Raw genomic sequence first — 15,768 nt, 5'->3', positions numbered from 1 at the left:
AATTTTTTTTCGTGCTCTATTACACGACATGGTAAAACCAATGGTATAGTTCAAAAGTACAACTCTTCCCGCAAAAAATAAGCCCTCATATGGCCATATTGACGAAAAAGTAAAAAAGTTATGGCTCTGGAAAGAAGGGGAGCAAAAAACAAAAACAAAAAAAGCTCCGGGGGTTAAGGGGTTGTTGAATAAAAAAAATGTTGTGACGCCACCTGTGGTATTCAGTCAGGGATAACCGACGCTGCTTAAAGGGGTCCTCTGGGGTGATGTTTTGGCAGCAGGGATGGTATGGCTTCCCACAGGTGAAGCTGGGTACCCAGGGCTCCCGATGTAGTTGGGACAGAAGGTAGATGGTGTAGAAAGAACTAGAGGACACAAGGTTGCAGTCTCTTTACTGATGCAAGGCAGCCACATGGAAGCGACTCAGGAATCCCCTCAGCCAGGTGGAATCGGAAGCCTTGCTGCCTTAGGCATCACATAAGGTCCTCACTTTCTCTGTCCCCCCTTTAGGTAGGACACTAACCCGCATAGCAGGTAACGTGAGCCTTATTACAGGATCTCTAATTATGACCCGCGCTCTGTGTTACTGTGCCTTCAGGTGTTAATGGTGGACAGTTGACCTAAAATCCTGCCGTCCGCCAGTTTCTGCTGTGGGGCAAGAAGTTACCCCCCACAACCTTGGTCTTCTGGCTACCGGAATTCTGCGCTTCAGAACAGAGGAAGCTCAGTCACAGCTTCCCTCCAGCTCTTTACTCTCCTGTGCTTCTCTTCCCTTCCAGTCTCCTACAGACTGCTCTGCTTTTCTTTCCTTCCAGGAGCTGCAGATCTGCTCGTCTGCACGGCCCCAGCTCTCTTCCTGTACTCTCTCTGTCTGCTTCCTCTCTCTTCACTCTCCTCTCACAGACTGACTAACTCCTCCTCCAGACCAGAATATATAGGGAAGCCACCCATAAACTGGATCAGAGCTCCCCCCTTCTGGCCTGGAGCCAGAATGTGTTGCATGTATGTGTTACCTGTTAAAGTGATCTTTTCCTCGCTTCCAAGCATGGCATCACCTTCCCCGTGAGGAAGGCAATACCACTGTAACAACCGGTTACCTGGGGTGTTACACCGCCACCATTGGACTGTGAAGCAGTCGAAATGTGTTGTGTGCAGTGACAGATCTACTGTGTGGCATCTGATGGATGAGTCTGAATTTGGAGAATTTGAGACGAACGTTACCTGCCTGACCACATTGAGCCAGATGTAGTTTGGTGTGGGAGGATAACGCCATGGGCTTGTTTTTCTGGGGTCGACCTCGGTCCTTCCGTTCAAGTGAAAGGAAAAGTTAAAGGAAACCTGTAATTTACTTGCAGTCGTAAGGGTAAACAGCATTTTGTCATGTAGCCGACTTACTGGAAGCACTGATATAGAGAGAAAATGGAGTTTTATTCCCCCTACAGCTGCTCGCTTCCTGTTCTCGGGGAGGTACAAGGAGCAATTACAGTCACTGCTCAGTACACAGTGATCGTGTTGTGACCAATTCCCCTGCACCATCACCGACAGCGTGCTCTGCAGCATGTGTGTGCAGCATATGCACACAGAGCTGGCTGTCAGTAATTGTGCAGAGGAATAAGTTCAGCCGTGCTCACGTCATAGAGAGCAGTGATTGTAACCACTCCATGCTGCCTCTATGACTGGGAGCAAGAGGCTGCAGGGATAATAGAACTTCACTTTCTCCCTGTAGCTGTGATCTAGTAAACCTGCCAGATATAAGCACTATTTACCTGCAGACTAACCCTATTTCTTAAGGTAAATAGCTTTTCTGGAGGTGACAAGTTCCCTTTAAGGCTATGTTCACACATTGCGTTTTTCTAACACAAATTTTAAGCTGCGTTTTACAGTATCAGCAACATGTATGAGATTTCAGAAATCTCATGTACACACATTGGGTTTTTTTTCTGACTAATTTGGAAAACTGTTTTTTTTTAAACTGCAGCATGTCACATCTTTCAGTGTTTTTTCATCCATAGGAAGTAATAAGTGCAAAAACGCAGGTATAGGGTTTTGCTGCGTTTTTGGCACAAAAACCTGAAAGTTGCATTATGTTTTTTGGGCGGGCATTAACTTTATCAACATGCGCAAGAGACAAGTGTACTTGGTAAAAAAACAGCAAAATCGCAGCAAAAAATGCAGCATAACATGCTTTTTGTAAGCAGCTTCTTTACTGCCAAGAGAGCAGGTTCTGCCGGCAGAAAAAATGCAACGTGTGAACATGGCCTAATAGTTCAGCACCAAGACATTTTGGACAATTTAAGCCTCCAGACCCTTTCCTGTTTTCTATGACTGTGTCCCAGTGCACAAATTCCATAAAGATATGGTTGGAGGAGTTTGGCATGGAATAACATGACCAGCCGACCTCAACCTCATCCGATACCTTTGGGGTAAACTAGAACGGAGATTGTGAGCCTGACCTCTCCAACATTAGGGTCCAACCTCACAAATGCTCTTCTGGATGATGGGGCAAAAATTCCCCCAGACGCCTCCAATATCTTGTGAAAAACCTTTCCTGTAGAGTTGGGAGACATTTTATCTGCAAAGGAGGCATCGACTCCATATTAATGCTCATGGATCATGATTGTGTGGTGATAATGGCTGGTGGTAAAGAGTGGGTGTACTGTGGAGGGGGCACAATACTATTCTCCTTCTCCATCCAGCATATGTACCGTAGATGGACTGGAATTACCTGTACCATCTCTGTAATGTACATAAAGAAGCGACGTTATCAGCCCATAGTGTGGACTATAGCAACATGGAATAATGGTAGAAGACGTATCACATGACAGCCATTTTTATTTTCTCTATCGTTCAGCCGTAAATTATAATATTGATTGTAGAAGAGATCTGCAATGTTCGGACATCGCCTAATGCTGCGGATGTCACTGCTAAAGTTCATTACAGAGGGTGAAATGTTCTGCAGGCCAGCTACATTTCCACAATGTTACTGCAGATTTTTCTCTCTAAGGCCACGGGCACACACTGAGTGTTTGGTGAGTTTTTTCACCTCAGTATTTGTAAGCCAAAACCAGGACTGGGTGATAAATACAGAAGTGGTGCCATGTTTCTATTAGGCCATGTTCATACAGTCAGTATTTGGTCAGTTTTTTACCTCAGTATTTGTAAGCCAAAACCAGGAGTGGAACAATCAGAGGAAAAGTATAATAGAAACACGTCACCACTTCTGTATTTATCACCAATTCCTGGTTTTGACTTACAAATACTGAGGTAAAAAACTCAAAAAGTGCTCAGTGTGTGCCCGTGGCCAGAAAATCCACTCCATTTTCATTGTGCAAATGTAAAGCCACATGCACACATTGAATATTTGGTGGTTATCTTTTTTTACCTCAGATGAAACTTGAATACACACGAGGGGTTTTGGGTGGGAACGGGTAGAGGTGTAGGCACATGTGGAGGAGGTGGTTCAGATCCCTCTCGAGTATGCAACTGTTGAGTTGTTTGAAGACGCATGAGGTTACGTGGTGACAGCTGCCACCTCTCAATGTATTCAAATAACAGGCTATTTGGGGGGATGTATGCATCAAGAAGGATTTAAATGCACGCTCTCACACGTAGCCTCACCTCACGGGCTACCGGACGGAGGTACAGGGCCAGGCTCTGCAAATAGGCCTCCTCACCCTCATCCTGAGCAGCCCTGGCCAGAGTTCACATGTCTCCTTCTTTCCATCAGCTCTCTCCTTCTGCGGTCACGGCGTGAAGTCACAGCAGGCTGTGGGGAAGTCTCCAGTGGGACAGTCGGGCTGCTGCTGTTCTCAGGATCATCCTGGCTTACTGGAGCTGGTGCTGCTGTGGGTGGTGGTGCAGCATCTGGGCCTGTTGTTGCCGGAGCTTGGGGTGCAGCAGAAGATGGACCTGGAAGGATCCAAAGATGGGCCAGCCACCTCTTCCCCTTCCCCAACCGAATCAATGACAACCTGAGTCGGACCCGGTCTCCCTCTCAGTGAGGTTGGGCTGTGTTCTGTTAGAAAAGTATGAGAATAATAAAATCACATTTAATATACAGTATGTCCATTCAAAACATTTGGCTAATGTGTTGTGAGCATTGTACTTACGGTCTCAGATCCATACTGGGATCCAGAAAGGAGAGTCTATCAAAATATAAATATTTTCTTTTTTTTTTAAGTAGCAGCTGCCCCACTCCTGGCCCGCTGCTGTCTTTCCCTCCTGTATTGGTCCCAAATGCTGCGCCATCGTCTCATAACATCTTCCACTGCAATGACAGAGAAGAAAATAATGTATAAGGCCATTGTGCACAGTGGTACCACAAGGTGTCAGTGATTTTACATATTTATGTGGCCTAGTAAGCTGCATTTCTTACAAAATATCTTCAGTAATACAAATAAACACACAAACAGCACAATAGGATATAAGGGGATCCCCATAGAATGTAAGTCCACAAGGACAGGGGCCTCTCCCCTCTGTATCAGTCTGTCATTGTAATTTTTTTTACTGTAAACGATATCTATAACACTGTACGTAACCCCTTTCTCATGTCCAGCACCATGGAATTCACGTTGCTATATAAATAAATAATAGTCTGAAAAACTGCTAGCTACTACAGTTTAGAATATTAATAATAGAGAAACATGAGTGAACTTACTTATTTGCCTCTGGCCCTCACGTGGCCGCTGCTCATAATCAGGGAAAAGGAGGCCACATATGCTCCTCCAAGCAGCCTCTTTTCTTGCCCAGTTGGAGTAATGGGCATCCCTTTGATCCCAGATTTCTGGCCCTCTTGGACCAGCACCAGGAGCATATCGACATTTATGATAGATGCCATGATGCAGGAGACTCCGTGGATGCGTGCAGCAGACTTCCGGGATGTCTGCCTGGCTTTTTCAGCTAATTAGCATGTCTAAGCTTCCTGATTGAGGGCTTGTCACATTTCCTGTCAGCTGCAAAAGTCTAGCGTATTTCTCGCAAGTCACACTCATGGTCCGTGTGCAATCCATATTTTTCGCGCACCCATAGACTTTCATTGGCGGATTTTTTGCACAATACGATGACAAACGCAGCATGCTGCAATTTTCTCAGCCCGTAAAATACGGCTGCGAAATATACGGCAGACAGGAGCTGCCCTATAGAGAATCATTGGTCCGTTTACAATGCGTTGTTTTTACGCCTCTCATATGTTCGCAAAAACTCTCTAGTGTGACGACGGCCTTATACATGACATATGTTGACACTTGTTTGGTCAGGTTCTTGGATATTGTGCTACTTTAGATCCAGCGTGTCGGACATGCAGGTGCTTCTCACAAAATTAGCATATCATCAAACAGTTAGTTTGTTTCAGTTCTTCAATACAAAAAGTGAAACTCATTTACTATATAGAGTCATTACAAACAGAGTGATCTATTTCATGTGTTTATTTCTGATAATGTTAATGATTATGGCTTACAGCCAATGAAAACCCAAAAGTCATTACCCCCACTGATTGTGGAAACTTCACCCTAGACCTCAGGTAGCTTGGATTGTGGCCTCTGCACTCTTCCTCCAGACTCTGGGACCTTGATTTCCAAGGTCAAATGTGAAGTTTCCACAATCAGTGATGGATGGGGAGCCATGTCATTTGCTGGTGTAGGTCCACTGAATTTTATCAAGAGCAAAGTCAGCGCAGCCGTCTACCAAGAAATTTTAGAGCACTTCATGCTTCCCTCTACCAACAAGCTTTTTGGAGATGGAAATTTCATTCTCCAGCAGGACTTGGCACCTGTCCACGCTGCCAAAAGTACCAATACCTCGTTTAAATACAACAGTATCAGGCCGGCGTCACACTTGGCGTAAGACAATACGCCACGTATTATACGTCCGTACTACGGCCGTAATACGGAAATGTTCCCAAAATATTGATCCGTAGTCAGGGTGTGTCAGCGTATTTTGCGCATGGCATCCTCCGTATGTAATCCGTATGGCATCCGTACTGTGAGATTTTCGCGCAGGCTTGCAAAACCGACATCTAATGGATTTATGTGCTCAAATGTTCGGGAAAACATATATACAGTATATATATATGTCATTGAGACACATATATATATATTCTGTATTTAGATTTCATTCAGCGCGATATCTGTGAAAAGCCGGTAATTCAATTGCCGGCTTTTCATTTCTCCTGCACAAACCCGACAGGATATGAGACATGGTTTACATATAGTAAACCATCTCATATCCCCTTTTTTTTTTTGCATATTCCACACTACTAATGTTAGTAGTGTGTATGTGCAAAATTTCAGCGCTGTAGCTGCTCAAATAAAGGGTTAAATGGCGGAAAAAATTGGCGTGGGCTCCCGCGCAATTTTCTCCGCCAGAATGGTAAAGCCAGTGACTGACGGCAGATATTAATAGCCAGGAGAGGGTCCATGGTTATTGGCCCCCCCATGGCTAAAAACATCTGCCCCCAGCCACCCCAGAAAAGGCACATCTGGAAGATGCGCCTATTCTGGCACTTGGCCACTCTCTTCCCACTCCCTGTAGCGGTGGGATATGGGGTAATGAAGGGTTAATGCCACCTTGCTATTGTAAGGTGACATTAAGCCAGATTAATAATGGAGAGGCGTCAATTATGACACCTATCCATTATTAATCCAATTGTTTGAAAGGGTTAAAAAACACACACACAATTAAAAAGTATTTTAATGAAATAAACACAGCGGTTGTTTTAATATTTTATTGCTCTCTCAATCCATTTGCAGGCCCTCGCTTGGCAAAATAATAAACGCACAAGATACATGCCCTCAGCTGAACCGTCACGTCCCACGACGTAATCCATCTGAAGGGGTTAAAATAATTTACAAGCAGGAGCCCTGCTAATGCAGCGGTGTGCTCGTGCTTGTAATTCCCCGGAGAATGAAGGAAATGTAGGTCATTGACCTACATTTCCTTCAGTCGCGGTGATGCGCCCCCTGCTGGATGTCCTCATATGACCTGGAGCGTGGGAAAAAGTTCCCAGGCTGCAGTTCATGAGAACATCCACCAGGGGCGCATCACCGCGACTCAATGTAAGTACAGATCCAGCTTTCCTTTCAGCACCCGGGGGATTACAGACACGAGCGAGTGGTTTATCGCAGCTCGTGCCTGTAATATTAGTTAACCCCTTCAGATGGATTACGTCGTTGGACGTGATAGGACATCAGAAGGTATGTATCTTGTGCGTTTATTATTTTGCCAAGCGAGGGCCTGCAAATGGATTGAGAGAGCAATAAATTATTAAAACAACCGCTGTGTTTATTTCATTAAAATACTTTTAAATCATGTGTGTGTGTGTTTTTTTTAAACCCTTTCAAACAATTGGATTAATAATGGATAGGTGTCATAATTGACGCCTCTCCATTATTAATCTGGCTTAATGTCACCTTACAATAGCAAGGTGGCATTAACCCTTCATTACCCCATATCCCACCGCTACAGGGAGTGGGAAGAGAGTGGCCAAGTGCCAGAATAGGCGCATCTTCCAGATGTGCCTTTTCTGGGGTGGCTGGTTGCAGATGTTTTTAGCCACGGGGGGGCCAATAACCATGGACCCTCTCCTGGCTATTAATATCTGCCCTCAGTCACTGGCTTTACCATTCTGGCGGAGAAAATTGCGCGGGAGCCCACGCCAATTTTTTCCGCCATTTAACCCTTTATTTTAGCAGCTACAACGCTGAAATTTTGCACATACACACTACTAACAGTAGTGTGGAATATGCAAAAAAAAAGAGGATATGAGATGGTTTACTATATGTAAACCATGTCTGATATCATGTCGGGTTTGTGCAGGAGAAATGAAAAGCCGGCAATTGAATTACCGACTTTTCACTAACACCGCTGCGTATTTCTCGCAAGTCACACTGCTGGTCCGTGTGGAATCCGTATTTTTCTCGCCCCCATAGACTTTCATTGGCGATTTTTTTGCGCAATACGCTGACAAACACAGCATGCTGCGATTTTGTACGACCGTAGAAAGCCGTATAATACTGAACTGTAATATACGGCTGATAGGAGCAGCCCCATTGAGAATAATTGTGCCGTATGTTATGCGAGTTTTACAGACGTAGTTTCTGCGCTCTTACGTCCGTAGAACACGCATGTGTGACGCCGGCCTCACTGTGCTTGATTGACCAGCAAACTCGCCTGACCTTAACCCCATAGAGAATCTTTGGGGTATTGTCAGGAGGAAGATGAGACACCAGACCCAACAATGCAGACGAGCTGAAGGTTTTCTGCTTTGGAGGACATATCCTATGGGCAACTATAGTCATTTTGCTATCAGGTCAGATTAATATTGAGGATCTGAGAGGCCAGTAGTACCTTTTTGTTCGTTGGTTATAGGGCACTTCCTTCACTGTGGTACCCCTTTGTTTTTGTTTGGCTAATTTGGCTTTTTACAATTTTACCTAATGTAAGTGAAATCTGGCATTGTACTATACCTATATTTCTCTGCTGTATCTGTGCATCATGAATCGTGGTATGTGTTAAAGGGGGGGCCTACTGAGACTCTTTCACCCGGGGCCCTCAAAAACCTGGAGCCTGCTCTAACCTCTACAATATGAAAATATTGAAATAGAAAAAAAATAATAGTATTTCCCTGTCTCTGAGCTGTTGCTAGGGACAAACATATCTCGTTGGACACAATCTGGCATCATATATATGAACCTGTGTTCACCCCTCCCTTTTCTTATTTACTTTCATCGGTGGATTCATATCCTTTATTTATTTATTTTTTATTTCAGTATCTTTATGTCTCATTCTCCACCACTACATTACCAGGCTCAACGTCTTCAGTGCTGCTACAGGCAGTCCAATTTTTGGCAAGGGTGTCTATGATGCCCATAGTATGTAAATGTATCCCCCTTGGGGAAATGTTTTTCAGCCCATACAATTAGTGTATATGCATTACAATTCTAGGAGACCCGCTCCTTAACGCCGGTTTCACACGTCAGTGGCTCCGGTACGTGAGGTGACAGTTTCCTCACGTACCGGAGACACTGACACACGTAGACCCATTAAAATCAATGCATCTGTGCAGATGTCATTGATTTTTTGCGGACCGTGTCTCCGTGTGCCAAACACGGAGACATGTCAGTGTTCGTGGGAGCGCACGGATTACAGGGACCCAATAGAGTCAATGGGTCCGTGTAAAACAGGGACCGCACACGGACATTCTCCGTCTGCAGTCCGTTTGCGTGCAGGAGACAGCGCTACAGTAAGCGCTGTCCCCCCCACATGGTGCTGAAGCCGCGATTCATATGTTCCCTGCAGCAGCATTTGCTGCAGAGAAAATATGAATAATAGTGTTTAAAATAAAGATCTATGTGTCCGCCGCCCCCCACCCCCTGTTTTCCCCCCCTCCCCCCCCCCCCCCCGCTGGTCAGAAAATACTCACCCGCTTCCCTCGTTGGCCGTGGCAGCTTCCTGTCCCGGCCGCGGCTTCTCTACTGTATGCGGTCACGTGGGGCCGCCGATTAGACTCATGAATATGTGGCTCCACCTCCCATAGGGGTGGAGTCGCCTATTCATGAGTGTAAATGAGCGGCCCCACGTGACCGCATACAGTAGAAGGCGCACTCAGACCAGGAAGCCGCACAGCCAACGGGGGAAGCGGGTGAGTATTTTCCGAACAGCGGGGGGGGCGCACAGTGGGTGGGGGGGCGCCGGACACATAGATCTTTATTTTAAACACTATTATTCATATCTTCTCTGCAGCAAACGCTGCTGCAGGGAACATATGAATCGCAGCTTCAGCACCGGATGCTGGTACGTGTGGTACCCAGCACGGTGCGTGTATGTACACAGGAAACGTAGGGGCACACGGACACGGATAATTCCGGTACCGATTGTTTCCGGTACCGGAATTATCTGGACGCGTGGGACAGCCCTAAAATTGGGCCTAGTTTTTAATGAGGCCTTCCCTTCATTTTCCACCACTAGATCACCAGGGTTCACGTGTTCCGTGCTGATACAGACGGTCAGTTTTTTGGCAAGGGTGTCTATGATCCCCATTAAATATTTTTTTTAAATGTACCCTCCATGGGAAAATGTTTGTCACCCATACACTTAGTGTATGGGCATTACAAGTCTAGGAGACCCGCTCCTTAAAATTGGGCCTAGTTTAGAAGAATGCCTTCCTTAAAATATCACTAGTAATGAGCGAGTATATTCGTTACTTGAGATTTCCCGAGCATGCTCGGGTGTCCTCCGAGTATTTGTAAGTGCTCGGAGATTTAGTTTTCATCGCGGCAGCTGAATGATTTACATCTAATAGCCAGCTGGATTACATGTGGGGATTCCCTAACAACCCCCACATGTACTTCTGCTGGCTAGTAGCTGTAAATCATTCAGCTGCGGCGATGAAAACTAAATCTCCGAGTACTTACAAGTACTCGGAAGACACCAGAGCATGCTCAGGAAATCTCGAGTAACGAGTATATGCGCTAGATCACCATGGTTAACAGTGTTTTGTGCTGCTACAGGCAGGCCAATTTTTGGAAAGGGTGTCTATGATGCCCAGAAAAGATTTTTTAAAATTGTACCCCCTATGGGGAAATGTTTTGACAATTTTAGTACTCCAAATGTTTTATTTTAGTGTCATAGCCTACTTATAGACACTTTTGTGGGCCCTAAAAAAATAAGAACACATTTTGATCACTTTATCATCTCCATCAGATGCACCGTATATCTGTGGTGTCCAAATCCTTCCTTTGCAGACATACATTGCATTTTTTAGTCTGCTATACTGCTACCCTTGGTGTATACAGTATTTTGTTGCTTTTAAAATTTTAAAAAATACATCCCACATATTGAAACAGTCTGTTATCTCAGTCACACGTCTGGTCTATCAGAGGTCTTCAAATCTTGTCTTTTCAGACATACATTCCATTTTTTGCTCTGAGACCCTTGGTGTATACAGTATTTTGTGGTTAGAAAATTTTTAAAAATACAGGCCACATATTGAAACAGGACCAAAAACACATGGGCTACTTGCACAGTGAACAAGTCTGTAGAAACCTGTTCACACCACCTATTAAGCTATAATATATATAATATAAATATAATATATATAACTAGCTATTGAACCCGTTCTACGCCCAGGTGGCGAGCATTTATATTGGTATATGGTCTCCATCCTGGTATGTGCTGCTCCCATCTTGCTCTCCCATCCTGTCATGTGCTGCTCCATCCTGCGCCCCATCCTGTCATGTGCTGCTCCATCCTGCATCCCCATCCTGTCATGTGCCCCCATCCAGTCATGTGCTGCTCCATCCTGCATCCCCATCCTGTCATGTGCTGTTCCATCCTGCGCCCCCATCCTATCATGTGCTGCTGCATCCTGCGTCCCCATCCTGTCATGTGCTCCCATCCTGCGCCCCCATCTGTCATATGCTGCTCCATCCTACACCCCCATGCTGTCATGTGTGTGCCTCCATTCTGTCATGTGCTGCTCCCATCCTGTCATGTGCTCCCATCTTGCGCCCCAACCTGTCATGTGCTCCCATCCTGCACCCCCATCCTGTCATGTGCTGCTCCCATCCTGCACCCCTATTCTGTCATGTGCTGCTCCCATCCTGCGCCCCATTCCGTCATGTGCTGCTCCCATCCTGTGCCATTCTGTTGTAATGTGGTGCACCCATTCTGCCTGTTCCTGTTTCCATTCTGCCATATGTTGCTCTCATCTTTCTCTCTCCGGCTCTACTGCCCGAGTTCGGCTGTGCTGAGTGCGGGCGGCTGTGCTGAGTGCGGGCGGCTGTGCGTGGCTGTGCTGAGTGCGGGCGGCTGTGCTGAGTGCGGGCGGCTGTGCTGAGTGCGGGCGGCTGTGCTGAGTGCGGGCGGCTGTGCACGGCGGTGCTGAGTGCGGACGGCTGTACGTGGCGGTGCTGAGTGCGGGCATAAGCAAGTGCTAGTCAAAAAATGAAAAAATACACGGTATTTAGTTAAAATACATTTTATATCTATAATATAACGCTGGGAGCGTCACTCTGTCCGAAGCCTTTATAGACTGTGCAAGCGCCGGTGCAGTCTGGACCCCACAGAGTGACGCTCCCAGGAGATCGCGGTATGCGTAAGCACTGAACGCACACCGCGATCTCCAACGGAGAAGCAGGGACGAGCCAGGAGGGTGAGTATGCAATATTTACCTGTCCCACGTTCCACCGCTGCTCCATCGTCTGCCTGCGACGTTCAGTTCAGAGGGCGCGATGACGCGCTTAATGCGCGCCGCCCTCTGACTGAACAGTCACAGGCAGAGGACCCGGAAGATGGAGCGGCACGCAGCAGTGGAACGGGGGACAGGTAAATACAGCAAGTGCCGGGGGCCTGAGCTAGCGGTGACTCCGGCACCTGACCCCCACAGCGCGCCGGTGTCCCCGCCTGCTCAGGCCGCCAGCACTCGGCGCTCAGCACAGCCGCCCGCGCCCAGCACCGCCACGCAGACCCGCCCGCACTCACCACCGCCACGCACTCACCGCCGCCCGCACTCTCACCACTGCCACGCACAGCCGCCTGCACTCACCGCCACGCACAGCCGCCCGCACTCACCGCCACGCAGCCGCCCGCACTCAGCACCCCCACGCACAGCCGCCCGCACTCACCACCGCCACCCGCATTCTCAGCACCGCCACGCACAGCCGCCCGCACTCACCACCGCCACGCACAGCCGCCCGCACTCACCACCGCCACGCACAGCAGCCCGCACTCTCAGCACCGCCACGCACAGCCGCCCACACTCACCACCGCCACGCACAGCCGCCCGCACTCACCACCGCCACGCACAGCCGCCCACTCACCACCGCCACGCACATCCGCCCGCACTCTCAGCACCGCCACGCACAGCCGCCCGCACTCACCACCGCCACGCACAGCCGCCCGCACTCACCGCCATGCACAGCCGCCTGCACTCAGCACAGCCGCACGCACTCAGCACAGCCACGCACAGCCGCCCGCACTCAGCACCGCCACCCGCAGTCAGCACCGCCACGCACAGCCGCCCGCACTCAGCACAGCCGCCCGCACTCCGCACAGCCACGGACAGCCGCCCACACTCAGCACAGCCGCCCACACTCAACAAAGCCACCCTCACTCAACACAGCCATGCACAGCCGCCCGCACTCAGCACAGCCACGCACAGCCGCCCGCACTCAGCACCGCCACGCACAGCCGCCCGCACTCAGCACAGCCACGCACAGCCGCCCGCACTCAGCACCGCCACGCACAGCCGCCCGCACTCAGCACCGCCACTTACAGCAGCCTGCACTCAGCACCGCCACTTACAGCTGCCCGCACTCAGCACCGCCACTTACAGCAGCCCGCACTCAGCACAGCCACGCACAGCCGCCCGCACTCAGCACAGCCACGCACAGCCGCCCGTACTCAGCACAGCCGCCCGCACTCAGCACAGCCGCCCACACTCAGCACAGCCACGCACAGCCGCCCGCACTCAGCACAGCCGCCTGCACTCAGCACAGCCACGCACAGCCGCCCGCACTCAGCACCGCCACGCACAGCCGCCCGCACTCAGCACCGCCACGTACAGCCGTCCGCACTCAGCACAGCCACCCGTACTCAGCACAGCCGCCGGCACTCAGCACAGCCGCCCGCTCTCAGCACCGCCACGCACAGCCGCCCGCACTCAGCACAGCCGCCCGCACTCAGCACCGCCACGTACAGCCGTCCGCACTCAGCACAGCCACACGTACTCAGCACAGCCGCCCGCACTCAGCACAGCCGCCCGCACTCAGCACAGCCACGCACAGCCGCCCGCACTCAGCACAGCCGAACTCGGGCAGTAGAGCCGGAGAGAAAAAGATGAGAGCAACATATGGCAGAATGGAAACAGGAACAGGCAGAACGGGTGCAGCACATTACAACAGAATGGGGGCACAGGATGGGAGCAGCACATGACGGAATGGGGGCGCAGGATGGGAGCAGCACATGACAGAATGATTGCGCACGATGGGAGCAGCACATGACAGAATGGGGGCGCACACATGACAGGATGGGGGTGCAGGATGGGAGCACATGACAGGTTGGGGCACAGGATGGGAGCACATGACAGGATGGGAGCAGCACAAGACAGAATGGAGGCACACACATGACAGTATGGGGGTGTAAGATGGAGCAGCATATGACAGATGGGGGCGCAGGATGGGAGCACATGACAGGATGGGGACGCAGGATGCAGCAGCACATGATAGGATGGGGGCGCAGGATGGAACAGCACATGACAGGATGGGGATGCAGCAGCACATGACAGGATGGGGCACATGACAGGATGGGGATGCAGGATGGAGCAGCACATGACAGGATGGGGGCGCAGGATGGAGCAGCACATGACAGGATGGGAGCAGCACATACCAGGATGGAGACCATATACCAATATAAATGCTCGCCACCTGGGCGTAGAACGGGCTCAATAGCTAGTTATATATATATTATACTTATATTATATATATTATAGCTTAATATACATTTTTTGCAAAAAACGTATTAACTAAATACCCTGTATTGTTTCATTTTTTGACTAGCACTTGCTTTTTTACTGTGACTTTTTTACAACAGAGTATTTTTGACCTCGCTGTGCTCTTTTTGTGTCTTCAAGTTTCTTGGTGGTGTGAACAGGTTTCTACAGACTTGTTCACTGTGCAAGTAGCCCATGTGTTTTTGGTTCTATAATCGTTCTCTTGTTTCTACAAGATTGGGGAGTCCACCACTCCTCTGTGGGCCATTTGCATTGAAGCTGTTCCATCCAGCATGTCCACATGGATATTTTCTCTCTGAACCCTGCTTATACAGGTACTATACAGATGATCAGGTTTTTAAATACATCAGATAGGGATTATATACATTAGATAGGACTGCTCTATTATGGGTATACCTTGTCGATTGGTGGAGCAGCTTAATATACATTTTTTTGCAAAAAAAGGTATTAACTAAATACCCTGTATTTTTTTCATTTTTTGACTAGCGCTTGCTTATTTACTGTGACTTTTTTACAACAGAGAATTTTTGACCTCGCTGTGCTCTTCTTGTGTCTTCACATATTGAAATGGTCTGTTATCTTCGTCCGATAGGCAATTTTATGTGTGGTCTGAAAACATTTTTTTTTCATACATACATTCCAATTTTTGGCCTGTCTAATACCCTAGGTCTATACACTATCTTGGTTAAAACAAAAAATGTTTTATAGTGTGGTAGTTCTGTGACATGCCTCATCTATCTGTGGGCTACAAAGTGTGCTTTTGAGGCTTCCATTCTTCTTTTTTTGTTGTTACCCTAGCTCAAAACAGTAAACACTATTTTGTCATGAATCGTTTTTAAAAAATTTTTTACCCGCCATTGGGGAAATGTTGGTCAGTCCATACACTTAGTGTATGGGCATTACGAGTCTAGGACACACGCTCCTTGGTAATGGGACAGTTTTGTTTCGGAGGCCCTCCTCCATGTTGCTTCCAAGGGGGGATTGGGGTGCGTGCACATTTTTATCAAGATGGTTCTTGTATTCAATGCATAAGGAAACTGTATGGCAGAACCAACTGTATAATGTGAAGTGGGTTTTCCAGTGGCCATCCAGTACCTGGGCTCAAAGGCTTATTGGGGTGCATATGACTGGGTAGCAGGGCAGGCCTTGCAGTCAATACATAAGAAAACAGTATGGCAGGACTGACTGAAGAATGTGAAGTAGCTTTTCCTGGGGCCATCCAGTACCTGGGTTCAAATGCTTATTGGGGTGCATATAACTTG

General features: G+C 48.3%; 1 pseudogene; it reads right to left on the bottom strand.

The window, feature by feature from the left end:
* Positions 1-15,768, bottom strand: part of LOC143786227 (uncharacterized) — a 100,761-nt pseudogene that overhangs the window by 79,279 nt on the left and 5,714 nt on the right.

Source organism: Ranitomeya variabilis, chromosome 7 (assembly GCF_051348905.1).
Source record: "Ranitomeya variabilis isolate aRanVar5 chromosome 7, aRanVar5.hap1, whole genome shotgun sequence".
NCBI lineage: Eukaryota > Metazoa > Chordata > Amphibia > Anura > Dendrobatidae > Ranitomeya > Ranitomeya variabilis.
The sequence above is the reverse complement of the archived record's forward strand: the minus strand, read 5'-3'. Positions and strand labels throughout refer to the sequence as shown.